At 38.1% G+C, this 15,005-nt stretch overlaps 1 protein-coding gene across 3 annotated transcripts in view; it reads left to right on the forward strand.

Annotated features, from left to right (window-relative positions):
• The first annotated feature begins 1,106 nt into the window (after positions 1–1,106).
• The window catches only part of mdu (mitotic spindle positioning protein meduse), a 109,904-nt gene continuing 96,005 nt past the window's right edge, over positions 1,107–15,005 (forward strand). For 2 of the 3 annotated variants that reach the window (XM_083117292.1, XM_083117290.1), the window contains exon 1: positions 1,107–1,509. The gene's annotated coding sequence lies outside the window, so the exon portion shown is untranslated. The remainder of the gene's footprint in view (positions 1,510–15,005) is intronic. The other variant, XM_083117291.1, reaches the window with a different exon arrangement.

The raw sequence follows: 15,005 nt of genomic DNA on the forward strand, positions 1-15,005 counted from the left end.
CCCCCCCCCCCAGCGTTGATGGTCTAGAACATTTCAAATGTGTATTTAAAGTTAAATTCATGTGGCACAATTCAGAGTAAACTTTACAAGAGAAGCAAAGTAATACATTAGATCCTCTTAAGCAAATTATTAGGGGGGCTCTTCCCCCACATCGTTAACATTGGGGGGGACTCGAGCCCCCCCAAGCCCCATGGAGTCGGCGCCTATGCCTAGGCCCGCAGATAGCGTATTCGCTAGCGTTGTTGTCTTGTAATAAAGGGACACAAGGTTCAATTGCCAGTGGAGTCACAATGCACAGTAATTTGGATCACGCTTTCTAAACTGTAGCTCCAGTCCCGATTAGCCCATCACGTGATATTAAATCTTCTTTTGGTTCTGCTTGATCCTCATTTATACACAAGAGGTTCTTGAAGGTGTAGAATATTTTTTCGTTGTATTTTCTTTGAGCTAAACATAGAATACAAAAACCTCATTGCATGAGCATGCAATTTCAAGACCTCTTCGATTGACTAGAATATCTTGGTGTCTGTGCAGAAAGATAAAAATGGGTAGGTTGAGTAAGTAAATGAATGATAAACGGATCGATCATCCGTCTGTAACTATTAAAGCAAATTTGTTTGTAAATACATGTACTAGTATTTAACAAGTGTATACAACAGACACTATGCTCAGAATGTAAGCAACAACATGTAGAGGCACCCAAAGGTTGTTTATTAAACTGAGGTAAGACCTGAATAGTTTCTTACCTTGCCGAATAACCTGTAACAAACACGATGTCATTGTAAGATACACCATTTTCCCCAAGGTCCGTTGCCTGTCATTAAGCCCCTATTGTAGCGGAAAAGCTCTTATTGTAATTATAAAATGGCAGATGCTGCGAGAAATAGGCTAAAACTCCACACATGAATCTACGACATTCTTTCATCTTTCTTTTGTTTTCTACTCCCATTTTGTGAAGTGTGGGTAACAGGAGAGCATTACTACACAGGGAAGACATGGATTCATAATAAAAGGCGGAAGTTGTTTCGGTCTCTTCGTGCGAATAACCCTGCTCGCCGAGAAAGGTCGTCGGAGAATGTTCTGACATACAATTCTACTTGGGAGTTCTCGAGGCACCAGCGCATTGGCCAGGTAACGAGGGGGCTGGGTGAGAGGCTAGGCTTCCCCGCGCTGTTGAGTCCGCCAGACGTCGGTGCTTCGTTTACCTGCTATGTACTCCCACACCTTACCGACCGCAGGTGCACCGAAATTGCCTTCTGTAAACTAGTGAACGTTTTAAGCCGTTTGAGTTTCAGCGTGTATCAGTACCGTGCTCTGGACCAAGTTCGGATGGATTGTTTCTGAAGTTTTACGCCGCGCAACGTTTCATGTGCTCAGTGCTACAGGTTGTTTTTCTTTGTTCTATCTGGCAAACTGGAAATTACAGGCAGGCACTGACGTACCTGTCCTGGAAAAAAATATATTTTGAAACCAGGGAAGGCGGGCGACTGGTCCTATCGACAACGTGAGGTAAGTTGCTGAAGTATTAACTGATAAGTAAAACCTAAAACCCAATTTAACTTTCATATTTTTCATTGATAAACTATCTTCGGAAATTTGTATGTCGCTCGGTGAACAGATAAACTATTAATTGTGAAAATTGTAATTTATTTTGTTGAGAGTTGTGTAGGAAAATAGGTGGCCAAATACCAGTATACCTAAGAAATAAATGCTTGTTGAAATTTGTAATTTGACGTTTTAGGTTAGCGTTTCTTGGTAACGGAGTTAACTACCCCCGGGCAAATTGTTTGCATTGGCAAATTACAAACCGGCTTTCAAAGCGATTAATTGGTACCAATAGTTGTTAATTATGCCTCCGAAATGTAGCATCGGTATTGGTAACCATAGTTCACTGCAATTTACTAGTATGGGTTATCAAAAACCTCATTCTTACATTCATGTAGTTATTGAAATGTAAAGAAGCTTTCAATAGTGTTGCCTCTAGGTTGCATTTCGGTCAACTTCGTGCTCACTTTAGTGCAAATAGAATGTTTGAACAAAAACCTCTTCTAGATTTTCTAACCAGTCATGTAGAGTATTTTTTGACTTGTCATTTTCATAACACTGACAATAAAGTGAGTGACGTGAGAATATTATAACGGCTTCCATGCCTTAGTGCCTTGATAGCATGGTAATAATTCAGTGAAGTACCCAGAAATTTCGTGAGAGGTCCTTAAATTCTAGTAATATCTATTTTACCATATTTCACGTAAGTAACAGACATTTTATTTTTTTAGGAAAGTTTAGCTTATGTTGAAGAGGTATAACCACTCCTCCACAACCACCCCTTGGCACGCCACTAAGGTTTTTTCAAGTCAAATAGGCTACTTGATAGGCTTTTAGAAGAGTGAATTTTTTTAAAAAGTGAAAACGTTTTACACAAATATGCCTGTATATTCAGGGCTTGAAGTGGAAAATGTTAGCTGGAGAGATGTTTGGTCGATCCATGGGGTTAGCTAGGGGGATGCTCCAGTAGTTTTACATGGTGACATTGAGACAACTGGGGGATGTTTTGCGAACATTTTGCTAGCTGGAGGGATACCATCTCCCTCTGCACCCCCTCACTTCGCGCACTGTGTATACTATAAATGCAGAATAGCTTTCAGTAATAATTTTCGACCTATGTAAGTTTATTCTTAATAGTAAATATAAATTTATGCACCAATAATAGAAACTGCATCTTTAAAGTAAGTTTGAGTCTAAATAGTAATAACTATGACTTTTAACGTAGGATAGGGGTTTTCCAGAATTTTCCGTCTTGCGGGTTGCAGGTTCGTATTGGGGGGGTTAGGGTAAATTTAGAACCAAAATAATAAGAGGAGCCTCCCTGATGGCGCAGTGGTAGCGTCATCGCCTTGTAATCAAGGGGTCGCGGGTTTGATACCCGGTGGAGGCACAAATGGTTCGGACCCCACTTTAAACTGTAGGTCCAGTCCCAATTAGCCTTACTGTGCATAAAGTGGACTTAAAAAACACTAACTAACCAAAATAATAGGACGATAAATTGGCCCTTCGTGAAATTTTAATGGAGGTGTTGAGGAAATTTTGGAGGGGGCTGGTCGGTCGTAACTCTCATATTAGGCATTAAATGTTATTACTTCACCAGTTCATCATATAATTCTGATCGTCACTGTTAACGTAGAGATATATAAGATAACTAAAGTATAAGAAAATTACAGCTATTCGTTCAATATCATAATTAAAAATCTCAAAATTTGTCGTGTGGATTCTGATATGGTTTTACCTTGACATCTAAGGAGTAAGTGACGATCAAATAGCACTCCCATCACAATACAAATCCAAACCAAGAGCACCTATCTTCAGTAGAGAGCATTGCTTTACAATTTTTCAGGAAGTCAAATGCAAATGACAGGATGAATTTGAAATGCCTTTGGACCCCATTTCTTTCAAACTGCACCCCATGAAGGACCCAGGGCTTGATGGCGAGTTTAAGTCCACTTTATGCACAGAAAGGCTAATCGGGACTGGACCTGCAGTTTAAAGTGGGATCCAAACCACTGTGTGCCTCCATCGGGTATCTAACCCAGGACCACTTGATTTCCAGGGGGACGACGTTACCACTAAGGCACTGTCTTCGATAGGCAAATAGTCCGCTATTTTTGCTGGTAATTAGAATTAGGTGGTTTTGGGGAGTTCATTACATGCATTCGAGTCGATCATACTCGCTGCTTGAAGTGGAACCATATTTTTCAGACAAACCGGATACATGACATCAGTTTCTGAACTAAGTCTGGCATTTCTCAGTTGAATTGATACTTGAAGCTACTTTACAGTTGAAGGAACTATCAAAGATAGCTCAACTACAATGGAAAATAGACGTTCGTGGTGAAAGGGGTCCAACACTAATAACTGATTTCCGTGGAGTGGAAATCTCTTCAGAAGACTAAGGAAACCAAACATTAGATTCAGAGCAATAAACTGAGTGTCAGCGGACAGACAGCAAGCTCTCTTCGCCTTCTACGGTCGCTGACCTTGTCTCTCTCACACTCATTCATTTCTCCCTTGTTGGTTATGTTTCTCAGAAAAGAGCTTGTCATTCCACCCGAAGACATGTTATCTCACGAGCTTTGGCTCTGTGGCTGCAGCGGCAACAGTTCTCACTGAATTTGTTCCAGCTGATTAAACTTGCAAGCGATGCATTTGGAATTGCAGTGCCGGATACACCAGAGCACCGGACCGATTGGAAAGTGTTAAGGGGATTTTAAATGCATCTGGTACGGATTTCTTCTGAGCATGTTTGCACGTAGTGGCGCATAGCGTGCCAAGCTGAACCCGCATTATGTACCATTACATAGTTAATGGAGTGCAATTAGGCGACCTGGGAACTAATTAGCGTTTGCAAACATTTTTGTTCTCTGGCGTCGTTAAGTGAAATGGTGTTTCTTTGTCAACTTGTATGTCAAGCATATGAAGAACAATGCAGTGCAAATCTACACTAATTTCTTCAACCATTTTTCAGCGTTTTCAAAGTCCATGATGAATTGGATGCCGTATTTGGGCATAACCATATAACTTTAGCGACGTGCAAATGCTCGAAGTTAGAAGGGATGCGGGTTCGAGCAAACATACGCCCCCCACCCACCTAATAATTTCCACTACAAGCCTGCCTTTACACAGAAAACTAAATGCATCAATACTATTTGTTGTAACAAGTGTTTTTTGGTCATTGCCAAGAATTAGGTTTATAGTTTGATGCATTTTTTTACACATTATTTGTAAAGATAACTCCAAAGTGCATCATATGATGCAAGTGAGTATTTTTTTTTGTCGAGCTGTATTTTAATACATCAATTGATGCGTTTTTCTGCATCTTTCTCGATGATGCACTTCAACATTTGGTCTGAACTACAGACATTATGAATTTTGTTTTACCTGATGCATTTACTTAATGCAATTTTTTCTTTTGGCAACATTCCAGTTCTTTAGTCATTTTGTGGCTACATTTCTCTAAATATAACTATGCCCCTGGTTGAATAAGCCGACGGGAGCTTGGTGATAACACCAACACCTCCTGCTGTCAGAATCTCCCCACTGTCTTCTCCCGACGCTCAGCTGAAAGACACTCTTCTTTGCGTTCACTATTTGAGGAAGATGGCTTGAAGGCTCTGTGGAAATATGAGCATAGTTTTATTTTCAGATTTCCTCTTTTTAATAAATATATGCTATTTTGAATCTCGTTACATGGATAACGAAATTATACCCCTTCCTGATTTCTTGAATACAAAAGCGCACGTTCAGATTATGACAATACACTTATTGCTTATTGTTTTCAAGATTTCCCCTGTCGAGTTCTTCATTGTTAAAACTGTAAACAAAGATTTAAGTAAATAATAAAATCATTGTTAAGACATAGAAAATGTTACAGAATATCAAATTCTGCGAACCCTGACTTGTGGCCATTGTGATTAGATCTCAGGTGAGTTCGGTATTCAGTAATTCTAAATAAGCATGTACTCATGCACACATACACATACATACACAAGCGCGCATATGTAGCATTGTGCTTCTCTCTGTTTATATGAGCATAAACTAAATTAATTGTTACATGTATGTATTTAGGGTTTTAAAATTGTCTTGAATGATTATTATAATGAAAAATTAAGAGTTTGGTTATGTGCTTTATTTTAAAATATTATGTATTTGATAACCGAATGGAAGGTCTAAAAGATATAGCTGGTAACAGTACATAAGTTTATACACATAAGAACAGAGTTCTCTGATGATTAACGATTGGAAATGGTTTGTAATTTGCAATTTATTGTGGTTCTAGATTTAGATTATCTGAAAAATATTTTGATGTTTTAATTCTTTGTTTTACATGTTTTTTGTATGTTTTTAAGGAAAAGCTTCGTAGACGCTTTTCTTTCAATTCTTAAACCTTGCATTGCAAAAAAATAATAAAGTGAATAAACATGATCATATATAAATTGCTTGCTATTATATTTGCCGTTGAATATAAAGTCGCAAAGTCAGTTGATTTGAACAGCTGGCAACCCTACTATGCATTTGTCCGTGGTTTTGTTGGCGGTCTTATATTAATTCACCAATCAACGTGAGTGTATTAACATATGTCATAATATGCAGTCATCCAATTGCACACTTAACGATGTTGACTTAAATCTGTATGGATTTATCTGTTAGCCCTTTTGACTTTACCGATGGAAAATAACATTTCCTTTGGTAGATAAAATTAGTGACCTATCTGTGTAGTCTAGTCAATGAAGATGTAATATATTTTATTCTTGTATGAAATGTTAACCTACAGTGGAAGATTAAGCTTGAAAGCACGGAAAAAGATTACTTGAGTCCGTGATTTTAACATTCCTTTTAAGCACGTAGATAATTTTTGTGTATCCTGAGAGCGTATTTAGTGAAATATAGAAAGGTTGGATTTCCACTTCCCCGATACTTCACGTAGATTATATAACGAAGGCCATGCAAGAAGTGGAACTACAGCAGCACAAATAAAAACATTGAGAGGCAGTTGTAGTATTGTTAGTGAGCTACGTGCCAATTTACAAAGTATAGGATTGGGGATTGATTTTGTGTGCTTAGTGCTAAGCAATAGAAAGAAGTTTATATCCATCCATCCATTTGTGTGTTCATTAAAATTGCAGGATATATTTTAAGAACCTTTTCACCCCTCATGCAAGCTGTCGGCATTTCTAAGAAAAACCTTCATCACAATAGAGGTAGCTGAGAATGAAATTGGATAATGAAGCTGCTGCATGTTATTTGCATTACAAATAATTAGTACTTGTACTGTTCTTTTCGACCTTATAGACATGCATATCCAGGATTTCTTGCACACCTATTTTTCTTAAGCACCACTCGCTGAATGAAGAAACCTTTTTGACTTAGGGCTCCTAACTTGTGTAAAGCTGCGGGGTTCCTTTACGTGGGCACAAACGTAACGGGAAGTTTTCCATTCTGCTCTTTTCCATATTTGATATCTACTGCCATGGCCACACTGAACTAAGTCGTTACTGCTCACAATTCTATGACGTCAATAATTTTTCCTTATCTAAAATAGTGATCAGAGTTCATATTTGCAAATCTGTTCATTATTTGCATCACGATTAAGATTTGCGTTACAATATGGCCGTTATCTCAAATTCAACACTGACACTCTCCTTGTAATATTTCAGAGGTTGTGTGTATTGTGCATCTATGAATAAATCTCTCAAGACTATATAGGGTATAAGGTGAAAGCTTATTTGTGGTGTCCCTAACTTTACAGCTACTAAACTGTTTTCAGCCTTGACTCTTATAGTGAAGAAGCTGAAGAGCTAACACTAATTACTTACCCGTTGTGCAATTTTTTTCATTTTTTCATTCATTGCCGCCTTGAGTTTTGTTCAGAGGCTTCTTGTACGCATGGTAATCTTTCATTTGAATTTTGCATTGTCACGGCTCTTGAACATGAACGCAATAAGCCATCCGACCATAAATAATCGAACGTTGTGCAACTTTCCCAGGTTATGTTGATGCTTATATTACGACATTTCTTTGAGAGAAGTTGCCACGACATTTTTGACTCAGTCTCTACACTTGTGGAGTAGCTATTACTGTTTTTTTGAGAATTAAAAGAAATTTATTATTAGTTAGGAATTGGACACACAGAATATGGATGGATTTTTAATTATCATGAAGGTGCTACACTAGGATTATTCAAATTTCTTCAATTTATTTAATCGCACTTTGTATTACTTAATAAATTTTTGTTTGGTCCCTGTGAAGGCACATTACACAGTGGTTCGGATCCCACATTGAACTGTAGGTCCAGTCCGAATTAGCCTATGTGAGTATAAAGTGGATTTAACCCAAACTTTGACTTTTGGATACATTCGCATTTCTTTGCTGAGCACGTTACGTAAGGTTCCGGGTTCATCGTCGTCGCGATTAGCCAAAAGTGGCACAAGAGCGATGTAAAATAAGAAAAATTCAAATACGACACTTTCGTATAAACTTCTTGGAAAGACTTCGGCAACATTCAACTTTCTTTTTCAAGTATCCTTTAGTTCTCATTTCTTTTAGGGAGTAGTAGAAAGTTGAAGACCTGTGTTGACAAAGATGAGGTGTTTGAGGAAGTCCCCAATATTCTCTCACAAGAAATATTGCCTCTGATTATTGCCCTGTAGTTCTTAAGAACGTACCAATCTTATTCTCCTGTGAGATCTCTTCATTTATACTTGACCAACATGCACTCATCAAGTAGCAGGAAAACTTGCATGTTAAAAGTGCTTGATAATAAAAACAGTTGCGTATATAAATATACGATAGGAGGGCATGTTAATTAAACTTAGAAACTATGAATATTCACAGGAAAGTCAAATAGGAAGATTTAATATTAATTTTAATTGTAATTATTTATACCTGACATTCTAAAACTACGAGCGTCAGTTCACAGTGGAAAGTTTTAATATGCAAGTGACATTTCAAATACATTTTAGTGACGAAAGTCTGATAGTATTGATTTTAAACCTTTTATACTTTCCGATCAGTATAGTTGTCGTTTCTCGGATTCGAATTTACAAAGTTTCTCGACTTTGTACTCATAATGATACTGAAATACAGATTCGCTCAAGACGCTCTCATGATATGCCATTTCCCTTTACTTTTTCCTTCCATGTTAGTCATGTAGATTCTTGAAAGAGCGGAAACAAAATTTTGGTCCGCAATTTCCTTTCCAGAAGAAAGATTGGTATTTAATTTTCAAGAAATTTCTATTAAAGAAATCTTCCATGGGATGACACGTAAATTACTTTTAGCAACAGTAGAACTTAGGTTTCAAACTAGAGCTAGATGATGTAGTTACATATCGTTAAGTGTGATGATTGTCAAACCATTTGTAATGCAAGTCAGAGAGGACATGGTGGAAGCCCTAAGGTTTCGAAAGTGCCGGTGATTCTGTGAAATCAGCAGCGACGCAAGGTCAAGTTAAAAGGCCAAGGTACTAGTCAGTTTACGTTAGTACTTTAGTGTAGATATTAAATCGCTCGAGGAGAATGCACCCCAAACTCTGAAAAAGGAATTTGACTTCACGGAACTAAAATTGAGGCGAACTGCCTATAGACACCATATGGTTCTATAGGGGCAGACTATACACTCTATACCGTTCAGCGTGTTCGTGATTTGTGGTGAATCCTACGCCCACCTTATATGGAAATATGAGTGAACTTATATGAGTGAGTGAGAAAGGAGTTCAAATTAAAGTAGTATAATTATCACCATGCGTCAAGGTGCCACAAAAACACCCACACACATTATATATATATATATATATTTCATGTGTGTGTGTGTGTGTGTGTGTGTGTGTATATATATATATATATATATATATATATATATATATATATATATATATATATATATATATATACATACATACATACATACATACATACACAGGGTGTACCAATAGTCCCATTTGAATTGTAGACAAACCTGCAAAATGTTAATTTAACAGCATGTGTATGATGAGAGGATGGTATACCATTAAATCAGACCAGTGACCACCATTTACTCCAGAGAATCTGTGTGCACACCGCCATTTTCAAGGCACAGTATTATTCGCCTCCAGGTGCGATGTGAAATTCTCCGTAACCTAAGATGACAGATCTGGATTTCGGGGTGGCCATTTTAAGAGAATTCCTCAATGATGTGTTCAGAGACAAATGGATTGGACGAGGATCGTCAAATTTACCAGCACCTCTAAAATGGCCACCCCGAAGTCCAAATCTGACATCTTGTGATAATGCGCTATGGGGGCACGTCAAACAGAAAGTCGCCCATAATCGTTATCAGACAACTGAGGAACTTCAAGAAGCTGTTCGCAGTGCGTTTGCTTCCCTCACGCCACCCAAGTTACGGAGGATTTCAAATCGCACCTGGAGGCGAATAATACTGTGCCATGAAAATAGCGGTGTGCACACAGATTCTCTGGAGTAAATGGTGGTCATTGGTCTGATTTAATGGTATACCATCCTCTCATCATACGCACAGGCCCGTAGCTAGAGGGGGGGCAGGGGGGGCAACTGCCTCCCCTGAGAGCCTGCTCTGCCCCCCCTGTGAAAAATACAGAACACATTCCTACTTCGAATTCTCACTAATCTTTACAATTATATCATGTGTTACTCTAGCAACATTACAAAGACACTTTTTGATTTCGTGATTTATTAGGGTGTATGGGATTCCGGATAATGTCGAATCAGGATTGGGGGGGGGGGGGATTCCCTTCCAGATTAGACTTCGGGAAATTATTTCACAATTTGCAGTATCTAGAACAGTTGTGACATTTTGAGTAGTATTGTATTAAAGGTATCTAATGTGTTTGGATATTTTTCTTGGATGTGTTGCTATGAACTTTGAATTGGTTAAATTTTTGTTTCCCAAGTCTATCTTTTGGTAATAGTGTGGTAGAGAGAGGGAGTGGATATTTGATTTTTGTTACTTTGCGTTGCTTTTCTGCCACTTCTAGCTAATCGCAACAATGAAGGATGACGTGAAATTGATGAAGAGACACTCATAAACAGTGCCGCAACTACAGGGGGGCAGGGGGCATTGTCCTCTCCCCCTGACCTTGACAGAAGTCCATTCTAGGGGAAGCAAACATTTAAGTAAAAAACAAGACTAGGAGAATCTAAGAATAGCAGAACAATTGGATACTCATGATGGAATAAATTTTTACGTGTTCCTTGCATTTTTCTACCAGACGGACAAGGGCACTTGCAAGGGGCACAGAGGGGCAATTGCCCCCCTCGATTTCAAATTTTATACAAATAAAAAAACATTTCGTAAAATTTTCTTGCTCGCTTCGCTCGCAATGTCTGCTGTTCTATTCTGTTCTATAGTCCAAGATCAGAGCCATAAGTATCTATGGGGCGGCAGAAGTCGGCTCTGGAAGCCAAACGATCTTTATGAAGAAAAAAATGTTAAACAGAATGCCATGGTGCCCCGTAAAATTATTGCACCCTATTAAAATAATTTCTTTCTATGAAACTCAATATGAAATATTACTGATGACACTGTAATCCAAGAAGTCATTGATCAATGAAGGGATTCCTATTTGTTTGTCAGGTGTTAAAACATGTATTTCAACTATACTACAATTCACACAATATTTTGCAAAATGGTTAACGTAACCAGTAGGCAAACATTGTCTGTAGTGATGCAAGAGTCTCCCCTTTGAAAGAAATAAAGTCCGTGGTGGACTAAGGGACCCATGTTTTAATGTTTTAGCAAGTACAAAAAAAAATAGCTACAAATGTTTACACAATTCATCATAGTGTAGATAATATGTTACCAACATTATTTAATTAATTCTATTTTCCTTGTATAATACAACACAATGGTGTTGTTGGATTCTCGTTAGATTCCTTTGTGTGTAAAAATCTTGCATACTAGAAACTAGAGGGAATCATAATGAAGCATGATTTATAAAGGGCTCCCTTAATCAGTTCTGCAGAGAGGCCCAAAGTTGTTGGTGCATATTAATAATCTATTAACATTATCGACCTGTAAATATCAAGTAGATACAGTCCCAATTAGCCTACCTAGGTATTTATGTTAAACTTCATATTCTTTGGCAATCTAGAAAGGTCATTATCGAAATATTGCTATTTGATGTTGCTCGAAGTTCGTTTGTTCGTTGCACTTTCAAGATATCATCCCTTTCTGTTACTTACCTCTTTTCGTGGAGGGGGCAAGTGCCTCCGTGTACCCCGTTATATCTGCCAATGCGACACAATACTTTTGGTACACCCTGTGTATGTATGTAATATATATATATATATATATATATATATATATATATATGAGGGAAGGATGATCTGAGGAGAGAAAGTGCAACAGATAACATAGGAAGAGAAATGATCAAGAAGAAATTGATACTAAGGCTTTGAATATAGACGTAATTCTAGAAAGAAGTTACAAGAAAAGAAACAGAAGAGGGATACAAAGAAAAGGGAAAAATAAGTGCCCAATCTTTCCTTGTTCTTCCTTCAACTCTTCCTATGGTTTGCCTCTGATTATCATTATCCTGTATGAATGTTTGTCGATAATGTGAACAGTTTATTTTTCTTGAACCTTCTGTACAAATTTGTTAGCAAGTACAAAATTACAGTGGCAGTGTGTTTGCCTTAAGATTTCAACTCCGAGTATTCTGGATTTGAGTCTTGGTCGGGACATAAGCGTTCAGTTATGTTTTTTTCTTTCATCTTATATTCCAAACATATTTTTGTATTTGTGAATGAATGATGACGTCAATGAAGGGTCACTCGGAAAGGAACACACATGCCCAATCAGGGACTCAAATCCGGAGCTTTTGGTGGCATATCGTGAGTCTACCACTGAACGTCCTTGGTCACAGAGGTACCACATACTGCAGCAGTATTAGAAGTACGCGGTATAATATGGTCAAATACATGAACTGAGTTCAAAAACAAAAAAATTCACATTGTGTGGGTCACTGCAGAGTTTTCGAATAGATGGGGTGGGATTATTATGTTTTTTCTCTTAGTAAAGTCCGATATTTCACCATATTTTCAAGCATTTTTTTTTTTGGAATACAGAGCCAAGGGAAAGGGGGGGGGGGTTGTAACCCCTCCCCAGGCATGTCGATGGTTACTGCTCCAGTAACCTAAAACAAATACCTGTGTTTTGTGAAAAGGCATGTGCCATGCAAACTTGATAGAGACGGTGTTGTTAGACTAGTTTTATCTTCTTTTCTTGACCTTCACTTACTGGAATTACTATGTGAACTTGCAGACCGGAAACTTTCAGTTTTAGGTTATTACCAGTAGTACCATACGCAGATAAGTAAAACAAAACACCTTTGTGTATGTATTCAAAGTTTGTAGTTGGTAATACAAGGTTTTGTTTATGTGAAATATTCTTTCGGCACGTGACAAGGTGTTCCTTTCCTCTTTTTTACTATTAAACTATAAACTACGTCTCTATCTATCCCAATTAGGCAAAAATTACCCCTTATGAACAGTCGGCATGGTACTGAACTAGCCCATATTTGGAATTGAGGAAGCTTATCAGAAGAGGAGTTTATGGTAGTGGTTGGGGAGCGTTTTACTGACTGTTCAAAGTAAATATCTGGACTCTGGGGACGAACGCCCACGAACTGGTTTAATTCGTGGGTAAGTATTCCGGCCCCTCTGCTCAGTGTGAAGCAAACCAGGCTCTCACTTCATAACATATACATGAATAATACATTGTAGTAGGTATAGGGTTTTCTGCTTAGAGAAAAGTTGATTAATTCCATGAGTTTTCCACATTTACTAAAAATAAATTTACCGTATTGCCAGAGAATTTAATTCTGTAGATCTGTGCAGTAGTATGTTTTGCCACAGTCAGTCAAAATATTCGTAGTGCGTGGCATCACTCGAACATTACCCCAAAAAATTAGTTGTTACACACAAGTCCAGATGTGCAATTAATTGCTTGAAACAATTGAAAAAATAGATTGTTTACAATCCCCACGCTCTCTTGTTTTATTATTTTTCCAACTTCTTATTCAACATAGCTGTACTAGTAAGGTAAAAAGAATAGCTCAATGTTGAAGTTTAGGTTGATTTGGTTTATTTTACTTCGCTTTTCAGACACTTTTTGGCTAATCACGAAGATAAAAATGAGTGATGAAATTGCTCGCATGCAATACTCTATCAGAAAATGCCAACCAGTAGTATAAGGAGAAATTTCGAAGGCTTTCACAGGCCAGGATTCGAACCCGGGACCCCTGGCGTCGTAGCGCGCTGTGCTAACCACTCTGCCACGGAGGTCGGCAGTTGAAGTTTAGAAGTCAACTCTCTCTTTAAGTAGCTAAGTTAATACTTGAAGCAAGTTAAAAGTTGAAAATTCAATTTCATATTATTGTAGTTTTGTAAAATATTATTTAAGGAGTATGTGCGCAATTGTGACCGGGATCAGGAAATCTGGAAGAAAATACAATATTTGTGTCAGTTTTGTTTAAGCACACTTTGGTTCTGAGCAGTGCTCGCATCGTCAACTAAGGTTGAAGAAACGCAATATGAGTCACCAGAGTTGTTAAATTAGTTCTTATTTATTTATTGGTGAATGAGTTTTAAGGTCCTCCTCTCAGAATGTACGTGAAGCGACCACCTGACCTGCTTCATACAGTCAATGCCAAGGATTTTCACAACCTGAGCCTTGAAAATTTACAGGTGTTTCCTTTAGCGTGTCAGTAAACTTTCATTAGTGGAGATGAAAAAATTGCTAACGGTCATTCAAGTAGTTTTAATTTTACTTGCTGTGCAAATAGGATAGAGAAGGAAGTTTGCAGAGACATAAAGGAAAGCAGTATATTACGTGCTCGTCAAGGAAAAGAACTACAGTGGAAGATTTTGGATTCAAGTACCACTTGGCAGTGCTTGTTCATACTGCACGTCAAGTCGTGATTCTTACTCCATATGAAACAGTTAAATGCAGTTACTACCAATCTTCAGCTACGCAAACGAGAGCGTGTGATGGAGCAAGATTTGAGACAAAGAACAAATCTTTCGCAAAGCAACCGAGCATTAGATGTGGGTTTGTTTTGTGGTAAACAGGTGCGCAATGGATGTGATACATCTACTAGTCACGGAGCCGAAATTTCACCAACGAAATAAAAGGAAAAAAGAAAAAAACAATGCATTGACGTCACGCGTGAGGTATTTGAGGTCGAAAGCGGATTTCTGCTTCGTGCTGAACAGGGTGAACATCAAAGAAAGCCAATTCCTGATTAACCAAATTAAGAAAGTGTCTTTCCTCTGAGCACGAAGGCAGGATGTCTTCTCCAGAAAGGATTTGCAGGAATGTACCAGTAGAATGTTTCTAAGAACTCGCGTCTGTATCCGTCTTATACAGTCAAGTTTAGAATACATGGACCCAAAAAGTCAATCACAAATTTCATTTAGCCGGCCCAATGGCCGAACGCG

Source organism: Lepisma saccharinum, chromosome 2, assembly GCF_977018435.1.
Source record: "Lepisma saccharinum chromosome 2, izLepSacc3.1, whole genome shotgun sequence".
In the NCBI taxonomy this organism is placed as follows: Eukaryota; Metazoa; Arthropoda; class Insecta; order Zygentoma; family Lepismatidae; genus Lepisma; species Lepisma saccharinum.